This window comes from Vidua chalybeata, chromosome 21 (genome assembly GCF_026979565.1).
Source record: "Vidua chalybeata isolate OUT-0048 chromosome 21, bVidCha1 merged haplotype, whole genome shotgun sequence".
NCBI lineage: Eukaryota > Metazoa > Chordata > Aves > Passeriformes > Viduidae > Vidua > Vidua chalybeata.
This window is the reverse complement of record NC_071550.1, coordinates 10,381,857-10,402,054: the sequence shown is the minus strand read 5'-3', so window position 1 is coordinate 10,402,054 and position 20,198 is coordinate 10,381,857. Positions and strand designations below refer to the sequence as shown.

The 20,198-nt window shown below is 48.7% G+C and overlaps 1 protein-coding gene and 1 long non-coding RNA gene across 6 annotated transcripts in view; one reads left to right on the top strand and one right to left on the bottom strand.

Moving 5' to 3' along the window:
- The window catches only part of ZNF618 (zinc finger protein 618), a 150,483-nt gene that overhangs the window by 104,646 nt on the left and 25,639 nt on the right, over positions 1–20,198 (bottom strand). The gene's annotated exons all lie outside the window — the stretch shown is intronic.
- Positions 7,300–7,804, top strand: LOC128798459 (uncharacterized). Its single transcript, XR_008434427.1, has 2 exons — positions 7,300–7,455; positions 7,701–7,804. It is a non-coding gene; the product is annotated as an uncharacterized LOC128798459 (long non-coding RNA).

Below are 20,198 nucleotides of genomic sequence, written 5' to 3'. Positions count from 1 at the left end.
GGGTCAGACCCCTGCCCCCATCTCCTGCCTCCTGCCATGCCTTCAGCCAAAGCCAGCCTGGGGCTGCACAGCGAGGGGTTAATCCCAGCTGAGGTGCTGAGGATGGCACAGCCGGTGCCACTGGCATGGATGGCACAAACCAACTCCAAATGGGCCTTTATCCTGATGTTCACAGAAAGTTTTATCCTTTTTTGATGAAATGAAGGAGAAATAGTGTCAATGAATCCTGGCCGTATCACGTGGTGCCTGGTGGCCTTGTGGAGTCACAGCAACTCTCACTCATTTCTTTGCAAACAGAATTAGGAAATAAATATAAAGCAGCACTAAGCCATGTCCTTCTCAACACTGCTGTCAGCAGGACAGAAAGCAAAGGCTTAGGACAATGGGGAAATTGGAAAAAATTTTAACAACCAGCCCCAGTCAAACCCATGCCCCAGCAAGCTGCGCTCCCAGGCAGCCACCACGCAGGTGCTGACAAATCCCATCCCAAGGCCAGCACATCTGAATTTTGGGAAAGCCTTTAATACCTCATGCTCATAAAGACTTGCACTAAAAAAAAAGTTAAAGAAAACACTTAGGAGCTCTTTTCGGGCTTTTTTTGGGTAGCTCCTATTAATGTTTTAGCAAATACACTAAAATAAGTGACCAGGAGCTTCAGCTCTGTGGAATATCCATGTATGGACCCATCCACATGTGGATTCCCTGACTGACACCTGAGACAGAAGTGCACGGCTGCTTGAGGGAGAAACCCTGCTCTGCCTGATGGGAGAGAAGAGGGCCCTGTCCCTGCCCAGGGCCCTGCCCTTGTCCCCATCCTTGTCCAGGCCAGCTTTGGGGACCCCTGAGCATGCCAGGAGTGGATTGTTTTCCAGCAGCTCTTGCCAGCACCACAGGAATGCCAATGTCATGAATCATGTCCTTCTTTATAATGGAAGAATTAAACATAAAATTTTAACAGTGAATTTCTTGACCTACACAAGGAGAACTCCCCATGGCAGACAATGCTATAAAAAAGGCTGTGAAGCCAGCACCACTCATCATTATATTATTTTAAATTTCCTCTTGCATTACCACCAATAACCTGAATATTAAGGTGACCTTCAAGCAGTTTTTGAATCAAAATGGCACTGAAATGGCATAATTTTTTTTCCTTTTTTTTTCCATGAAACATTTTCGTGGTGCATCATGGGCTTGATTTTGTTTTGGTTTTTTTGTTTTCAAGAGGAACTAATCCATGGAGCCTCCCTCCCAAGGCAGCAATAGTTAAGCCCGTGCAAATCAAGACTGGGCCAAGCAACATAATTGCTTTCCAGACGGGTGAACTGCCACCGATGGAGCAGCCCATCTGCTGAGAAAACGAGTGCAACAACTGCTCCAATTCTTTTTTTCCAAGCAAAGGTGCAGCAACAAACCCACAAAATAGGTTTTGCTTCCAGCAGCCAGCACCTCCGAGCCATTTTTATAATCCTTGTTTTTCTTAGATTATCCCAGTGTGGTTTTTCCCCGTTTCCTTGTTGAGCACTATTTAACCAGCACTAAAGTCTGCAATCATTAAACCACGCGACACGGAGCTGGCTGGGCAGGCAGGAATGGCCAGGAGCAGCAGCCAGGCATTGCTGGAATAACTGGCTTGTTGGCAAATCGATAAAAATAAAAGGGCCTTTGGGGGTGTCAGCTGAAGGCGCTGCTGGGTGGGTGCCTCAGGGGTTGGAGTCCTGTGTGGGAAGGTGGCTGAGCTGCCCTGGGTCCCCACCTCATGTTCCTGCACCCTCCAAGAGCATCAAGATGATGTAGATATATAAGAAACAACTAATTATAAGCATCTTTAGCAATGACCAATTTATTTAATAAATAAAAAACATCTGCTTGGAGGCATGGGACTCTGAACTGGGGTTTCTCTCCTGTGTGAGAAGCAGATGTGCAAGGAGCAAAGCCTGGCTTTAAATGAAAACCTACAAGTTAAGGCATCCAAGCCTTCCCCTCTGTCCACCTGGGCTGTGCCACTCCAGGTGCCACCACCTGGGCTCAGCTCCCCAATTCCTCCAATTCCTGTCCCATTCAGACTCTGTGAATCTGCACAGAGGACCAGAGCCCACCCTGCTGTTTTGGGAGCAAGATGGGTCAAACCCAAGGCACTGGTGCTGCCCCAGCGCTGGTCCCTGTGCTTGGATGTGGGGTGAGCTCCAGGACAGGGTCCCCTGCCCAGGTTCAGCTCTGTGCTCACTCAGGCATCCACTGAACCCAGTCAGGAGCAGTCCCGGGCAATCATTAACCAACACCCACCTGCCTTGCCAAAATCAGGTGAAAGAACACCCTTCAGGAACCTGCACCGCTCACCCGCCTGGAGAGGCTCTGATTTACTGATAAAGGGCCCATTCCCACAGAAAAACCCAAGCACAAACATTGCCTGCTCCTGAATTTAAAAGATGTGCTGGAGGCAAGAGGTGAGCACTGCCACAGCCGGGACTGCTGCCCTAGTGACTGTTCCTGTGCCATCCCTGCCCTAGTGACTGTTCCTGTGCCATCCCTGCCCTAGTGACTGCCCCTGTGCCATCCCTGCCCTAGTGACTGTCCCTGTGCCACCCCAGCCCTGGTGACTGTCCCTGTGCCATCCCTGCCCTAGTGACTGCCCGTGTGCCATCCCTGCCCTAGTGACTGCCCCTGTGCCATCCCTGCCCTAGTGACTGCCCGTGTGCCATCCCTGCCCTAGTGACTGTCCCTGTGCCACCCCAGCCCTGGTGACTGTCCCTGTGCCATCCCTGCCCTAGTGACTGCCCGTGTGCCATCCCTGCCCTAGTGACTGTTCCTGTGCCATCCCTGCCCTAGTGACTGTCCCTGTGCCACCCCAGCCCTGGTGACTGTCCCTGTGCCATCCCTGCCCTAGTGACTGCCCGTGTGCCATCCCTGCCCTAGTGACTGTCCGTGTGCCATCCCTGCCCTAGTGACTGTTCCTGTGCCATCCCTGCCCTAGTGACTGTTCCTGTGCCATCCCTGCCCTAGTGACTGTCCGTGTGCCATCCCTGCCCTAGTGACTGTTCCTGTGCCATCCCTGCCCTAGTGACTGCCCGTGTGCCATCCCTGCCCTAGTGACTGCCCGTGTGCCATCCCTGCCCTAGTGACTGTCCCTGTGCCATGGCTCACCCACAGGGCCTAGAGCATTCCCCACCCATGGTTTCCCGGGCACCAAGCTGCATCTCCCCTTTCATTAGGGATTCACTCACCAGCCCATCCTTCCTCTGCACTGGTATTTGCACCCCACGGCTCCAGAATCCTCCAAGACTGGAAGGTCAGAAACCCCTTGTCTTTTACTAAAGAAAAAATCACGGAATCCCAGACTGCTTTGCTTTGGAAGGGACATTAAACATCATCCAGTGCCACCCCTGCCATGGCAGGGACACCTCCCACTGTCCCAGGTCACTCCTAGCCCTGTCCAGCCTGGCCTTGGGCATTGCCAGGGATCCAGGGGCAGCCACAGCTGCTCTGGGCACCCAGTGCCAGGGCCTGCCCACCCTCCCAGGGAACAATTCCTGATTCCCAATATCCCATCCATCCCTGCCCTCTGGCAGTGGGAAGCCATTCCCTGTGTCCTGTCCCTCCATCCCTTGTCCCCAGTCCCTCTCCAGCTCTCCTGGAGCCCCTACAGGCCCTGGAAAGGCTCTGAACTCTCCCTGGAGCTTCTCCTCTCCAAGTGAGCACCCCCAGCTCTGCCAGCCTAGCTCCAGCCCTAGACTCAGGTATCTCATTTTTAGAACTTTTCATCATTGCTCTGCATGCCTGCACAGAAACCAGTTTTGAAATGCAGTGGAAAATACAACTACCATGAAATCACCAATTTTGTTGTCTTACTTTCAGTGGAACAAAGCCCAGAATGGAGGCTTTGCAATTTCTCAAATACAGAATTTCAGTTCCCAAGAGATTATTAATTTTTGTTATTAAAAATAAAAATGTATCAGAGTTATTTTGTAATGAAAATATTGAACATCCAAACTAAGTCAAAAGTTAAACATGCCACTGCCAAACTTCTGCAAGACTCATGTGCTATTTAAAGAAAAGAGTTCATAAACCAAACAAAACTCCAAACAACCTACGGGCCATGATAACCAACATCCAACAGCAAGACTTCTTTTGCTATGTGTAAATTTCTAATTATAACCACACACAAAAAAATTCCTTCCAAATCCAGTCAGAATCTTTCCACCTTGTCCCTACAGACCAGATTTACCCAATCCTTTTTTAAGAATTGTTGCCATATGTTAATTATTTCCTGTAAAAGATTAACTCCTTTCTCTTTTGCGTTAAATCCATATGAAGGCCTCAAGTTCAGCCTCAGTGAGCACCAAATTATGGGACTTTTCCATGTTTCAGGTCCAAAACAGGTGCTCAAAAAGCAAAACATAAACTTGAGCAAACTCCTACCCAGCCAGGGCTGTCCCCATCAGCCATTGCACGATGGAGCCAAAGCCTATTTAAATGTTCAGCTGAGACAAGGAGGGACAAGCAAGTGTTCATTGATGCCCACAAAGAAGAGGATGTGAGAACCTTACTACAAAAAGGAAATAGTCTCTTGAATTTAGTTCCAATTGCAGTCCCAGACCATTCAGGCACTTTCTGGAGGATTCATCTCATTCCCCACCTCTTGCCCCTTGTCCTTCACTCCATGGAAGCTGCTCTCCAAACCCAAGCACTCCCTCCAAGCTGGTGCTGCTCCTGAAAGGTGTCCTTCAGCACCCTGACCAACCCAGGTGGGTTTTCCTCACCTACCCAACTGAGTATTCATGTCTTTCTTTCATTTCCTTTTTTTGGTGGTCTTTTATCTCCATCCCAAAGGGCAAAAGTGACTCCAAGTCCTCCTGCCTGCTGAGAGATGGGGACTGGAGAGGGGCATTGCTGGATTCTGCTCCCAGCAGTGGGGAAGGGCTCAGCTGCCCCTGGCCCCATAAACTCAAAGTGATCCATAAGAGTGTTTGCTTTGTCAGTATGAAAGTGCAGCATAAAGCCTTCAGGCACCAGTTAAATCTCAACATCGCTGTATTTATAGTTATGAATAATAAGAGCTTTTCCCCAGCACTACAGCAGCAAGGCATAATTCAACAGAAATTCAATTTTTAAAGGATGATGAATTGTGATACACTGAGATTTTTATGCTCCTATGACTATTAAGAAGTCCATGATATTCATTTTAGTAAAGTAAAAATTGAACAGGGCAAAGCATTGTTCACAACTCAGGTAAGAGCACCAGTCCCAGCATCTGTGCTGATCTCCATCAGGACTGGAGGGGATGGGCCAGCTCAGATCCCTCCTGGGCTCCTCCATCGTTGGTGTCAAGCTCCTTGCAGAGTTTGGGAATCCCAGAGCACCAGGACCTTCCTGAGCAGCTCCCATGAGAGGCCCCCGCCGCTCTCCTGCGTCACACCACACCACACTGATGTTGCAACTCTCCTTTTCCTGAATTCTTTTGCATTTCTCCCTCTGATTCATCCAAAAAAATGCTCAAAGCCTGGTTTAAAGCCTTCTCCAAGCTCCTCATCACCTATCCCATCTTCCTGGCAATGTCCCAAGGAGCCTGACAGTAACTCCCACACAGACTGTCTGCTGGACACAGATCTGAGCTCTGACCTGCTGCTCCTGGAGAGCCACACCCAAGTTCTGCCCAGTGAGGATTTTGTGTTTGCTCACTCTGAAGTGCCTTTTCTCAAGCCAAGCACTGCTGTTCCTCTGCAGCCCCAAACGTCCCCCTTTGGTTCTGTCTCTCCAGCCCACAAGCCAACGATCTTCTCCTTTAAAGCACCACCAGAATCCACTTGTGAGACTTTGGCCCCTGGGCACAGAGGGACAACGGGGACACCTGGCAGCAGCAGAGATGATGCCCTGACTGTGGCAGTGCTGTCCTCAGCTGAAAGGCAGAGAGAGGCAGAGAAATTCTGAAGTGAGCAATTACAGCCCATCCCCTGCGTGAGGATGCTTCTGCTTAATTTGATCAGCTGGGGCCTGGCTTTTCCCCTAAACTACAGGGGTTTCTCTCTAATAAAAACCTTCTACCCGAGCTCTATTAACCACGGAGGCTTTCAGCATCCAAATAAAGATGTTTTACATTTCTGATGCTCTTACCATCACTGATCTCTAGCAGCAGGCTCCAGATCTACAGCACTGTATGTGATTTTAAAGGGGCTGATCCACCAAGTTTCATTTTACCCATAAAAGTAACAAAAGATTTCAGTCTAATGCATGGAAAACAAATGTTTATTCACAGACCCTCACACACTGGCTTGTACTTCCAGCCTGGCTCCCCATTGCCAAGCTCTTTGGTACCTTAGGGTCTGCCTTAAACCTAGAAATCAGGCCTGGACTGACTCCTGGCACATTTACAGTCTGGCTTAGGGGCAGCTGCTCACTATGGACCTACAAGGACACACACCCCCCCCTGCAGGACCTGCAGGACCTGGACCCCAGCACAGGAACTGTCACATCTCACTCTGCAGCACCCAGCAGACCCAGCCTTCCAGCCCCTCCACAGCTCAGTATTTGCCACGGGAAGCAAACAGACACGACACACCCAAAATACACTCGGGGCAACACCAAACAGGCTAAATGAGAAGCCTGATGAGATATGCTCCCTCCACTCTCCAGCTTCTCATCTTCCTCCCAACCACAACCATGGGGTCTCCCCTGCCCACCCTCTCCTCCTCCTGCCCCAGAGCTCAGGGCACACACAGGTGTCTCTACCTCCAGCACTCCCCGACCCCCAAACCCATTCAGACACACTCAGAGTCTCTTATTTCCCTTTAAATCTTGAGGCTTTTCAGCTTATCAAGTTTTCCATTTGACTTCAGTGGTCTTTGGAAAAGGCTCCTGAGCCCCTTAAGGATGCTCCAAGGCAGAGGCAGCTCTGGGCTAACACAACCTTTAGTAGCAGCTGCTGGTGTGACCACAGGATGCCCTGGGGACACCCAGGGGATGTGGGACTGTCCCTGCATGGGTCAGACATCACCCACCAGCACTGACACGTCCTTCTCCCCAGGAAAACACTGCAAAGGACTGCCAAGAGGGGCAACTGGCTCCTGAATGCCAGAGCTAGAGAGGGAAATCCATCGTGGAGGGATGATCCATGACTTTCAGTCACCCCACTGATGGGTGCTGCCAGCACGGCTGGAGGTGGTGCCTCATTCCTGGGCACCCAAACCCCATCCCGAGACACCACGGTGACACCACAGTGACATCACAGTGACACCACAGTGACACCATCACACGAGCATTTCATGGGCATGGACCAGCAGGGGCTGATCCCTCTGTGGAAACAGCCACAACCCTGAGCAGCTGGGGGACCCCATCCCTCCACTGCCCCTGAACTATTCCTCTGTCCAGGTCCTTCTCCCCAGGTCCCTGTGAGACTCCCAAACCAGGACTGGGCTTTGGGCAAACATCCCTGCTGAGTCTTGCCCCACCAGATGTCAGTAGGTCAGGTCACAAGGGAGCAGTAAGATGGATTTTTAACAGAGCTTCCCAACACCTCCCAGCTCAGTCTCTCTCTGCCAGCACACGTGGCATTGCCCTCCCTAACTAAAAATACAACAATGAAGAAATGGCACTGACTGTGTGACACTGCCAGACAAAAGAGAGAAACTCCCATGCTCATGGCAGATACAACCATCCACCTGACACTGAGAAACACGGAAAAAGGTTTCCAATTAATTGTTCTGCAGGTGTGAACACCTATACAAATCTGGATGAAAATGGTGCAGCAAGAAATTCAGCCTGAATGTCTTTATACAGGAAAGAAGAAAGAAAACCAGCCTTGTCAAACTGACTTTGAGTTACTTCCTGATAAGATTTATGGGTTTGGTTGAGAAAGATAACTGCTTTAGCATAAGAGACTTAGATTTTTGCACAGCCTACTATTGCACAAGATGTTGAGTAAAAAAAATAAATTAAAAAAAAAAAAACAGCCCTAAAACAGAAATCAATGTAAACATATACTAAGTGGATTAAAAAACAGCTATCTGATAAATTTTGAAAACCAGCTGTAATGAGAGAATCCTCATTTCTTCCAAGAGAAAGCAGTCCCTGAAAGGATTCAATATCCATCACTGATTTACAAGCAGCTAGAAAATCATTCGCAGTCATGTTTGTAGAGAACATAAAATTAAAAATTAGTTGCACATAATTAAAGAGGACAGGTCACTAATACAATGCCATCTGGATCGATGGGTGTGCTGCATTCATTTAAACAAGATGCATTTTTAAGCAGCCTAACTGTGCAAGTAGGAAATAACCAAACCCCAAACTAACGAGCAGCAGAAGGACATTATCCTGGAAAAAGGGTGGAAAACACTTATGACACTTAGGAGGGGCACTCCTGCTGCCCCTGAGAGGCCACAGAGGAGGCCAGGGGTGTTCCCTGAGGATGACTAGGCTGTTCAGTGTGCTGACATCACCAGAGACATCTTCCTTTTGTGCTGTTTCCATTTTATGTGCAACAGATTCACCCAGATGCGAAAGGAAGAGGCCCCTCGCATCCTACAGCAGGAATGTGACATGCCCATCCCTCCTCCCAGGCTGTTACAGGGCCTGGATGATGAGGAGCCTTTCCAGGCTGGACAGGTGGACAGAGCATTGTCAGGACTCCCTGGTGCTGCTCAGGCTCTGAAGTAAGCCCCGTTTTCCTCCAGCCTGCCTGGCCTGGGTGACTGCAGTCCAAGCACCTGTTTATTTTTGCTGAATTAGTCAGATGGGTTCCTGTCAAAAACAAAGTTCACTCTCCAGCAAATCTGATCACATCTAACAAAATCTGCATAGCTTGGACCCAGAGATCCTGACTTACAGCTGCAAAACCCAAGGAAAGAAACAAGGAATGAGGTAGCAATTATTTTCTTCCCACTTTACATCTTATAAACCCCTTTTCCTCCTTGGCTGCCCAATTTATTTTTGATGACTGCCCTCGACGGCAGCTCCAGAAATCAAACACTTAACCTCTGCAAGTTGCTTCCCTTAATGAATACACAGCAGTTTGCTATTCATTACAGCTAGAAGGAAAAGCCAAATCTGTTTGTGCTGCATTAGCCAGCAGGGCTGTTAAACCCAGCATGGACAGTAGCCATGGCGACCCCCTCGGCAAGGAACACTGGACTTTTCCAAAGGCTATTGTCAGTGCTCAAAACATAAAATAGAAGCAACTTTTTATTATTACTGTTAATATTATTTATTACTAGTTTGGAAGAGAATTCACCATCTGTGAAAGATGGCAGCCTGGCAGCACTACAGGAGTTCACCCACAGACTGAGGATAAAATACTCAAGGTGTTGAGAGTTTATTGCAGGGTACCTGAGCTCTGACCTGGAAATAGCCACCTTTATAATGACACAGCAGTTGATCTCTGGGCACACCAAAACCCCTGGCACCCTGCTAAGGGCACTGTCTGCTGCTCCACTGCTCATCCCCAGCACACAAAACCCCACTCAGGTCTACCAGGACAAAGCCATCCTGAAGCTGACACAGTGATGTTTTTCAGTCTCTAAAGAGGAGAAGAACAAGGCAAAGGATGAGAGCTTCTATAGCAAGATGGCTCCAGAGGCTCAAGTAAACCTCCCTCAGTCACTGTAGCACTCAAAGCTATGAGAAACACCAACCAAAATGTCTAAAACATCATGCTGTCTCCCAAACACCAGTTAGTATTGACAATTTTCATGTGAGCTGATAAGAAAAAGCAATTTCTCTTCATTTCTTGAACTGGAAAATCTAAGAGAGATCATATAACCTGCCCAGAGCCACAGAAGAAGATTTTGTGAGAACCAGACACTTATGTCTTGAATTTCAGTCTTGCTTTTTATTCAAAAAATCATTCCTTTGTCTTGGAGAGGATATCTATGTACCAAGGGTCATCCCCAGACTCTTCTGGATAGTCAAAACATCAAAAAGCAGATAGATACAACCTGGCCAGTGAAAGGAACAATGTTAAGGGCTCTCCAAACCACTTATTGCCAGTGCACTTATGATTAAAGGGAAACAGGGTCATTTGATTGCTTTTCAAAGCTAGGAAGGTTATTCCAGGATGGAGGGATCCAGGCAGTGAGCTCCCACTATCCAGGGAGTGTTTATACAGACTGACACACGTGTGACTGCAGCAAACAACCACCATGGAATAGGACTGCTGCCACACCCTGACCCACAGGCTGCCAGGGCCTGCTCTCACTCTGCCAGTGGATTGTTTTCCTTTTTTTGTACAATTGCATTTGTATTTTTAATTTTCCTAGTAAAGAACTGTTATTCCTATTCCCATATCTTCACCGAAGAGCCCCTTAATTTCAAAATTATAACAATTTGGAGGGAGGGAGTTTACATTTTCTATTTCAAGGGAGGCTCCTGCCTTCCTTAGCAGACACCTGTCTGTTCAAACCAAGATATACCACTATTCCCACTAAACCCTGCTCTTTGGGATCTGTTGAGTGTGCTGTCCCAGAAAACGCTGCAGTTCCCAGCAGTGTTCCCATGGGCAGGGAACACGCTGGGACACAGATCTGCTGTGAGCTGAAACACAAATTCAACAACAAACCCTCCATCAAAAAGCTGCCACGGCTGCCTGCTCCTGGCCAAAGGGGATTTGGCAAAAATGCACAAACGCCTGAGACCCAGCAGCCTCTTCTGGCCTCTCTCTGCCAACAATGCAGGGCCCAGAGCTGACTCTGTCCCCAGCCCACCCCCTGTGCTCCCCTCCGAGGTCTGGTCTGCAAACAGCCCCACAACAGGTTCCACATCAATGCCAGCCCTGGCACAACAGCCTCTGGGGACGGCAGTGACACCTCCCGCCCCACTTCAGCAATCACTCAGGTGGGTTTGCTGCGCAGGCACTCGAGGGATTCCCCAGCTCCAGCCCAGCCACACAAAGCAGCTCCGAGCCCTTGTGGCCAGCAGTGCCAGTCCCCTGGCAGCACCAACAGGCAGTGGCACTTGCAGAGGTGGCTGGGCAGCCCAGCATGTGCCAGGCACCGGTGTTGGCCACCATACACAGTCTGAACTGCCAGATCTGCTTCTGCTCTGAAGGCTCCAATCTATGTCCTTACAAAGCCAGGGCAACTACTGCCCTCCTCCAGCAGTGCGGGGGAACCATAAAACCTGGGCACAGATTAAGTCTCAACCCCCCTGTGCTTGGTGGATACAAGATTTACTTTTCTCCAACCATCTTCCACAGCTTTGAGCTGAATGGACACTGCTGAAGACCCTAACAGTTCCCATTCTCTATGGCTAAATACAATTTTGAGGGGCTACAACTCTGGGAGTCACTTGTTATGGTCAGTCTGAATGAGCATTAACTTGTTTTTCAATGAAGTTTAGAACACACCAAACAGAATAAACTGAATTGAAGGGCAACTAAAAATGCCCCAAGACCTTCACTCTTCAACATCTTACCCACAAATTCATTTTCAGAGTCAAGTACTTACCCCATGCTGCATTTTTATGTATTTAAGTTAGAATATAGAGCACAATCAGCAAGGTTGGACCTGTAAGATCACTTGGGATAATGAAAGGTGTCCCTGCCCATGGCAGAGGAATGGAATGATATGAGCTTTAAGGTCTCTTCCAACTCAAACCCATCCAGGATTCTATGACTGAATCCGTAACCAACCTTTCTCTCATGACTGAGGTGACTGGAGACACCCTGTACAGAATGAAAGCTGCTGGGTCCAGCTGTGGACACAACATCAGCCCCTGTTACACCCTCCTGGATACAGAGAGAGGCTTGGGGTCTTCACCTGACCCCAGCAATGCTCTCCAGGGGCTGTGGGCAGAGCAAGAGAAGGCATGAGGAGCTGCACAGCCCAGCACAGTGAAATGGAAAACACCTCCCTGGCTGTTCCAGCAGTTCGTGGAAGAAAAGAGCCCTTCTCAGAACAGAGAGCACTATCACTGATCCATGGCACAGGTAGAAGCCTGGTTCAGGCTGTCTGGCAGCAGTCCTGGCCTGGCTCCAGACCCATCAGTACTCACACACTGAGTGTGAAGTGCTCTGGCTCCTGCATCCCGTGTTTATCACTCAGCTTCATGAAGGATCAAGCCCTTGCAAAAATGGAAAGCAGCTGGTCCACTCCTGACTGAGAGGAAAAGCTGAGCAGGCTCAGACCATGGGTCCATGAAGGGTTAGAAAAGTGTATAAAACCAGGAAAAGCCTAAGTGCAACATCATCATCCAAAGTGCAACACCTCCAGAATCATCTCCCATCCTCCACTGAGCCACCGAGGAGCTTCACAGGAGAGAGGAGTTGTCTTTGTGCTTGGTCGCTGTTGGCAGAAATTTCTTTCATTAATTTATCCAGTTGCTGTCTTTTTACTATTCTATAAACATAAAAGATAAGACCAGGCTCTCACACCAGCCAGGATGGAAGACACTCGAAGCATTCCTACCAAACCCATGCCAAATGCTGAAGTGTCTCACAGCACACACAAAAATAAACAGAGTAGCTACTGGAAGGCAACTTGGAGAGAGCACAGAACCAGATTCATAGAGTCACAGAATCATTAAGGCTGGGAAAGGCCTCCAAGATCATTAAGTCCAACGTTCAACCAAACACCATGTCTCAGGTTGCAAGGTGCAGCTTGGTGTGTGTTCTGTTGCCATCTATCAGAGCTGGGGCAGTTCTCCTCTGTGCATTGGGCACTTTTCTTTATCTCTCCCACAGCCAATCCTCCCTCCAGATCTCTGCTGTTCATGGCCACTGAGTGTCCCTGCATGGCTGAGAAAATTCCAGCATCCCATGGGGAGAGGCTTCACCCAGGGCAGGAGCCAAGCATTCCTACCTGGATCCAATCTGACCTTGGAACAGCACAGCAGCCTTTGCCCACTGCATTCCCAGAGGAGCAGCTTTCTGCCCCACTGCATTCCCAGAGGAGCAGCTTTCTGCCCCACTGCATTCCCAGAGGAGCAGCTTTCTGCCCCACTGCATTCCCAGAGGAGCAGCTTTCTTCCCCACTGCATTCCCAGAGGAGCAGCTTTCTGCCCCACTGCATTCCCAGAGGAGCAGCTTTCTGCCCCACTGCATTCCCAGAGGAGCAGCTTTCTGCCCCACTGCATTCCCAGAGGGAGCCCAGGCCCATCCACACCAGCCCTGGAGCTCCAGAGGAAAACTCCAGCCTTGACCAGGATCCTGCCCCAGCAGAAGCACAGCTGGCACTGCAGGAGGGCTGAGCCCCCATGGAATGGGACTGCTGCCACACCCTGACCCACAGCCTGCCAGGGCCTGCTCTCACTCTGGCAGTGGATTGTTTTGTACTATTGCATTTGTATTTTTAATTTTCCTAGTAAAGAACTGTTATTCCTATTCCCATATCTTTACCTAAGAGCCCCTTAATTTCAAAATTATAACAATTTGGAGGGAGGGGTTTTACATTTTCTATTTCAAGGGAGGCTCCTGCCTTCCTTTGCAGACGCCTGTCTGTTCAAACCAAGATATACCACCATTCCCACTAAACCCTACCACAAAATGGATCTCGGAGCAGAGGCAGCAAAACACATTTCTGAGCACACAAATGATAAATCCTGCCCACACCCAACCCCCAGGCCCCTGGCTGGGGGCATCGTCAGGAGCATGAACTGATTCTGCAGCAGCAGCACGATGAGTGGCTGTGGGGTGAGCAGTCCTGCCGGGCAGTGCTGCTGATGTGCAGGGATGATGTGCAGCCCTCCCTGCTACGCTCACCCTGGGCCCAGAACCAGGCTGGAGGCACACCTTCCCCTGCCTTCTCCACTGCTCCCCAGCCTCACAGCTCTACCACCTCCCTGCACCGCTGGGGGATTCCTCGGCGTACCCCATGAGAGGGGCGCGGATTTTGAAAAACAAGCCCAAAACTTTGTGGCGCCCTTGACTGTTCCCAGATCCTGGGGACGTGTGGGAAGTGTGCTGAGCAACATTTCTGAACCAAGCGTTCAGCTTCCAGAGACTATTCCCAGCTGGATGGGAGCCACCAGCACAAGCCAAGGCGTGGAGCAGCCTCAGCCCTGGGTGTGCTGTTAAGTACCACAACTTGAAGTAGGCTCCAAAAGCCAAAAATTAGGAATTTTAATTTTTTTTTTGAGTTTTAAATTAACAATACAAACTTAGTAACATTAAACTTTCTGCCCTTTATTTATTTACTACTATTTTTAAGGCCCAATGTGATAGCACTGCACTAAGCAAAACATTTGCTGAACATCTCATGGCCTGATTGTCTGAGAGAAGAGCTGAACAGACCAATAGGAGAGCAGGGTTTAACCCCCTATCCAGCATTTGGGCACTTCAGAAACAGTGCCAAAGAACGTAACACTGGACATTTATTATTTTAATGTAGCTGGCGGTGCAATATGCAAAATCTATTTCAAAATCTATTTCTCCTAGAAATATTTTCATGATTTAATAAAATTAAAAGGAGAACTGGGTATAAGTTTAAGTACTGCTTTCACATTGCAGCCTCCAAAATTTTACTGTGCTGCAGTGTGGAGGAGAACCAGAAAATGAAAAGGAGAAGTGATCTCACCCTGTTTTCATTTGTGAAAGAGCCACAAGTGAGACGTTTATAGGATAGATGTGTTGCATTATGTGGTTTAAGGAAACTCTGCATCTGCCAGCAAGGTAAGGAAGGAGCCCAGAGCACTTGAATGTTGGCTTTTCCCCAAATAAATCTGCATCTCTAAAGGGTTGGTGATGGCCAACCATGACTGTCCCTGCCACACATTCCAGCTGCTCCCCGCAGCCTGGAGGGCTCAGGGTGCCCAGGAAGGGCTCAGGGTGCCCGGGAAGGGCTCGGGGTGCCCAGGAAGGGCTCGGGGTGCCCAGGAAGGGCCCATGGCCTGGCAGCCCAGGGCACCCAGCCCTGCCCAGGCCCAGCCCTGCAGGGTTTGGTGGCCACCAATGCAGGGGCCCAGTGCCAGCGGGGCCGAGCCTTTCACAACACCAGGGACCTTCATGAAATGTCTCTCCAGAATTTATGGCCAGTCATTATCTGTTACAAAATAAATATCTAAAGGGAAGCCCCTTTAGGGGCACAGACAGAGGAACAAGTTATGGAGGCCAAGTATGTGTGATTCCTTGTCTGTTCACCATGGAATCCCACGCTGGACTGGCTTGGGAGGGACCTTAAAGCCCATCCAGTGCCACCCCTGCCATGGGCAGGGACCCCTCCCACTGTCCCAGGCTGCTCCCAGCCCCATCCAGCCTGGCCTGGGACACTGCCAGGGATCCAGGGGCAGCCACAGCTGCTCTGGGCACCCTGTGCCAGGGCCTGCTCACCCTCCCAGGGAACAATTCCTCCCCAATATCCCATCCCTGCCTCTGGCTGTTTAAAAATATTCCCCCGTGTTCTGTCGCGGTCTGCCCCTATGAAAAGTCCCTCTCCCTCCTTTTTACAAGCCCCCTTCAGGCCCTGGAAGGGCTCTGAGCTCTCCCTGGAGCCTTCTCCTCTCCAGGTGAGCACCCCCAGCTCTCCCAGCCTGGCTCCAGAGCAGAGGCTCCAGCCCTGGAGCAGCTCTGTGGCCTCCTCTGGACTGGCCCCAGCAGCTCCAGGTTTTGTGCTGAGGACCCCAGAGCTGGAGGCAAAATCATTCTATGATTCTATGAAAAAACCCAGAACTCTGTCCAGCAGCTCCTGAGCAAAATCAGATCCACAGTCACTGGCAGTATCTTGTGGGGAACATAGATTTATTGCTACTTGTACACCTCCGAGTCCTGTGGACCTTCCTACATGTCCCAGCATCACCAAAACTGCAGCAGGACCTTGAAGCAGCCAGGGAAATGCCAGGGATGACAAATAATCAATTCCTCCTGGAGCAGGAGGGGAATCATTTATTTCACAGTTGCTTTGCACCTGTAGGAAGCCTTGGCACTGCATCTAAACTACACCTTGAATGCTCCTACAAGGCACTGAAGGTGCTCTGGGGGATCATGCAGTGTTAATATAAATATATTAAGAAAATAAATGAGGAGCTGCTCCTGTGAGCTGCAGTAACATCTCATGCAGTCCATTACAGACTGCTAAATTCTGGAAAAATCTTGAATTTTCATCAGAGACAACCAAAAGGTCAGTCTTTCTTATGGGATTTCAGCCATTTGAGTGCCCTTTTGAGCTACAATCTTGAAATTAGGAATAATTCATTCATTACAGACTGCTGATTACAGGAGTGGGGGAAGGAAACAGAAATTTGACATTTCTTTCCAGTTCACCAAAAGGTCAGTCTACTTATTTACAAAATTTATATTAATTTAAACTCTGAGTCTATCACACTGGGCACGAAGCATCCAATTTGGGGAAATTAAGGTCATTTAAGGTCTCCAGTTGCATTTATCATTTAGAATGCAAAAAAGTTATCAAAAGCAAAGGCAAAGCTGAGGGAGACAATGGCCAAAGTCACCCAAATTTGGAACAGCCGCAAATTTTAAAACACTAAAATGCATTTCAAAAAAGAATCAAAAAGAACCCAGATTTTAAGTCTCTTCTTGCCACACACTGCCAGACACCAACTGCCATTGCTTCACAAGACAGAAAGAAGCTAAAATTTGGGGTGGAACCATCTCTCATGGCAAATCCATCTGTCCTCAAGTCACACTGGACTCATCTGGGCTCACACCATCACCAGGCACTAAGGCCAGCAGGTTCCCTTGCCACCACCAGCCAACTCACATCTGGAAATCCTCCTCTCAGAGCTTGAAAACACTGTGAGATGAGGAGGAGGAGGAGGAGGAGGAGGAGGAGGAGGCAGCAGCATGGAAGTCATCTCCTGGAGCAGCCGGAGCAGAGGAAGCAATGTTTCAGAACTGACACAAAGGTCATGGGGAGGAGGGTGGGAGGTGTCTCCCACGAGTTTGGAAAATATTGCCAGGCTGCAGAGCAGGACCCAGGCAGGAAGGCCCTGCTGGGGATCCCCAGCCCTTGGACAGCCCCTGCCACAGCAGAACCAGAGAAAAGCCACAGTCAAGACATCTTGGTTTGGAAAGACAGGTGTCTGCTAAGGAAGGCAGGAGCCTCCCCTGAAATGGAAAAATGTAAACCCCTTCCCTCCGAATTGTTATAAATTTGAAATTAATTATATATATATATATATATAAATAAAATATATAATATATAATATAAATTTGAAATTAATATTTTCCCTCAGGCAAAAATATGGGAGCAGGAATAACAGTTCTTTATTAGGGAAGAAAATAAAAAGATAAAATAAACAATGCAGTGAACTAAAACAACACTGACAGAGTCAGAATACAACCTGACACCCTGTTGGACAGGGTGTTGGTAGCAGTCCAATTGGAATTGTGGCTGCAGTCCTCCTGGAGTGTCAGGCGTGGTTCTGTTGGAGTAGTGATCTTGTAGAAAAGGGTGCAGTCTTCCTCTGAGAGGCAGTGGAAGAGGCAGCTGTTCCTCTGGGAAAATCCAGCACAGAAAAAAAAGTGTGCTGGTGGGCCAGAATCTCAGGACTATCTGCAGGTAGGAATGCTTTGCTCCTCCTTTTGGGCAGAGCATCTTACAATGGGATGTTCTAGTTTTTATCAGTTATGCAGTGACACTCAATGGCCCACTATTAGCAGATGTCTCCGGAGGGAGGATTGATTGTGGAAGAGATAAGGAAAAACTGCCTACTTAACACAAGACAACTGCCATACAGATGACAAATAGAATACATCTTGCTTTTTAATCTGGGACACAAGAGACCCCTTGCCAAAATCTCAAATGCTGTGAGCCCCTTGCTGAGTTCAGGAGTGCTGTTATTTGGAAATAAGTCACTGGGGAGATGCCCAGCAAGGCAGAGCCCACCCTGTGCAATAGCAGGGCTCAAGTTCCTTCCCTGCCTCCCAGGGAAGTTCTGCTCAGCAGCTCTGCATCCCAAGGCATGGAAAAGCGTTCCAAGGTTTGTGAGGGGCAGCAAGGAGACAGAGCAATCCCAACAGCTGCTTTCCTGCCCTGATCACCTGCCCAGCCCTTCCCTCACCGGGAGCTGTCCTGGCCAGGGAATGGCTCCCAAGGCAGGGATAAACCCTCAGCTGCTCTAAACCAACCCCACCAGCCAGCACTGCTGCACTCCATTCTTTTTTTTTTTTGATAGAAACTTCAATCTTTTTAACAATTTTTTTATAAAGACACACATAAAAATTGCAAGGAGGTCTGTTCAGGCAGGTCCTGTGTTGAACAGGACCTGTGGGCACTCAGGCTCTGCTGCTTCACACTGACCGTTAATGCAGCAGCCTGACAGGATCTTCTTCAGGCAAAAAAGAAAAAAATTAAGGAAACCATCTTGACATTGTGGTAATTTTGTGCTCCAGCCATAACCTCTGCCCATCAAGCCTTTGTCTGCTCTACCCGTGTTTATGCTGTAAGGAGATTTACATTTTCGAGCTCCTTAAACACAGAAAGTTGGATTTGACCACTTTCCCTTTGGGAAAAAAAAAAAAAAAACAGGTCAGTGCTTGGTTCTGTTTTTAAAATTTGCCTTGGTACAAGATTTTAAAATAAATTGCTACTTTATAAACTATTTGAAAACACTAGTTCCTCTTTGTATTTCATTTCTTCAGGGAAAAAAAAAAAATCTAAATCCAATCCACAATCAGACATTTTCCTTTTTTTCCTCCTTTTTAATTTAGTAACTTGTGAATTCATGCATTGACCCAGCTGAACAAAGGGCAAAGACTGTTAAATTCCAGAGCCCAGGAGATATTCGGTTACTCATTCAAGGCCTTCTACAGAGTTTAAAAATAAATAAAAATGAGCCTTAGCGAGGAGGAGTGGCATATTTGGAAATGACACTTTTAAATTAACAACTGAAAAGGGGAGAAAGGTAAACTGGGAAGAGATTAGCTGCTCACTGTGCTGTGAGGGAAAGATGGAAAGTGGGTTGGAACTCATTAGCCCAATTACATAATAGATTGTTTTGGCCAAATTCAAAGGCAATAAAAGCAGAGAGCAATGAACATTAGGTACCAGCAAAGATGGAGGAGGTGGGAGAAAGAACAAGAAAAGGCTTTTTATGATTTTATTCGTGAAGCTTCTTTCAAATGTTCCATTTCAGCAGGGAAGCACTGAGCAGAGGCAGGAATTTGGTAAATAACCAAAATAAGGCTGGGGCTGCCCAATGCCAACGCTACAGTGGTGGAGAGACAGTGCTGGAACACCAACCAAGGGAGAAAACAGAACTTGAAATTTCCCCGCCTTCCCTTCCTCCTGGCCCTGAAAAATCACATTTCATTGAATTCAAAAGCATTCTGAAATTTTACTAGTTTGGGAAAGATTGAATAAGCATATAATTAAATTAATTACAGAATCACTGCTCTGCATCCTACTGCAGGAATAGCAGTGAATCAACCAAATGGATTCAAAATCACTTCCTAAATGCTTTCCAGTCAAATAAAACTTCAAGTGCAGCTTCAAACCACTCATGGCACAGTCCACAAAAGCCCAACCTCTCTATCCATACAGGACACGCTCCTAAAGAGCACGACCCGAGCTGGAGGATTTCCCTTCCCAAATAAACAGCAGCTGCTCAGAGCTGGATGCCTCCTGTCCTGCCTGCATCCCCTGCCTGCATTGCATACCCTGCCTGCATTTCCTGCCCCACTGCTGTTCAGCTGCTGTCCAGGCCAGTTCCCAGGGACAGCCACCACACGCTGCACCTGCACCCTGCACAGCATCACAGAATCGTTTAGGTTGGAAAAGATCTCCAAGATCAAGTCCATGTCCTTTGACTGATGTCCACCTCATCAACCAAACCAACTTCTTTTTCCAGCTTCTCATTTATCACCCCTGAGCACAAGGAGGAGATGGGAAAAATCCCTCTGCATGTTCATGGCTAAAGGATGCACACAAAGTGCATGCACTAATTGAGGATGAGAGCCTGGCTCCCACCAGGAAAGTGCCACCACCAAGCCCACAGCCTCTGCAGGCCCGGAGCTGAGACTCCAGGGCCTCAAATGAGGGTTCTGTGTGGCTTACACAGTGAGCTGTGCTCCTAGCTGGAGTAAGACATCCTGGCCTACAGGAGAGCATCATTCCCTTCGCTGGGGCTGTCTGAGATCAGAAGAGCCTCTTTCTCCCCTGTGGGAGAGCAGAAGAGCACAACCAGAGGTGGATTAGCTACAAAAGGCACGAGCTGCACCCCAGCCCTGGCAAACAGGAGCCCACGAGCAGCAGCACGAGCACAGCAGTGCAGGAGCAGGCACAGGCTCCTCCAGGAACACGGGAGCAGCCTCACCCATC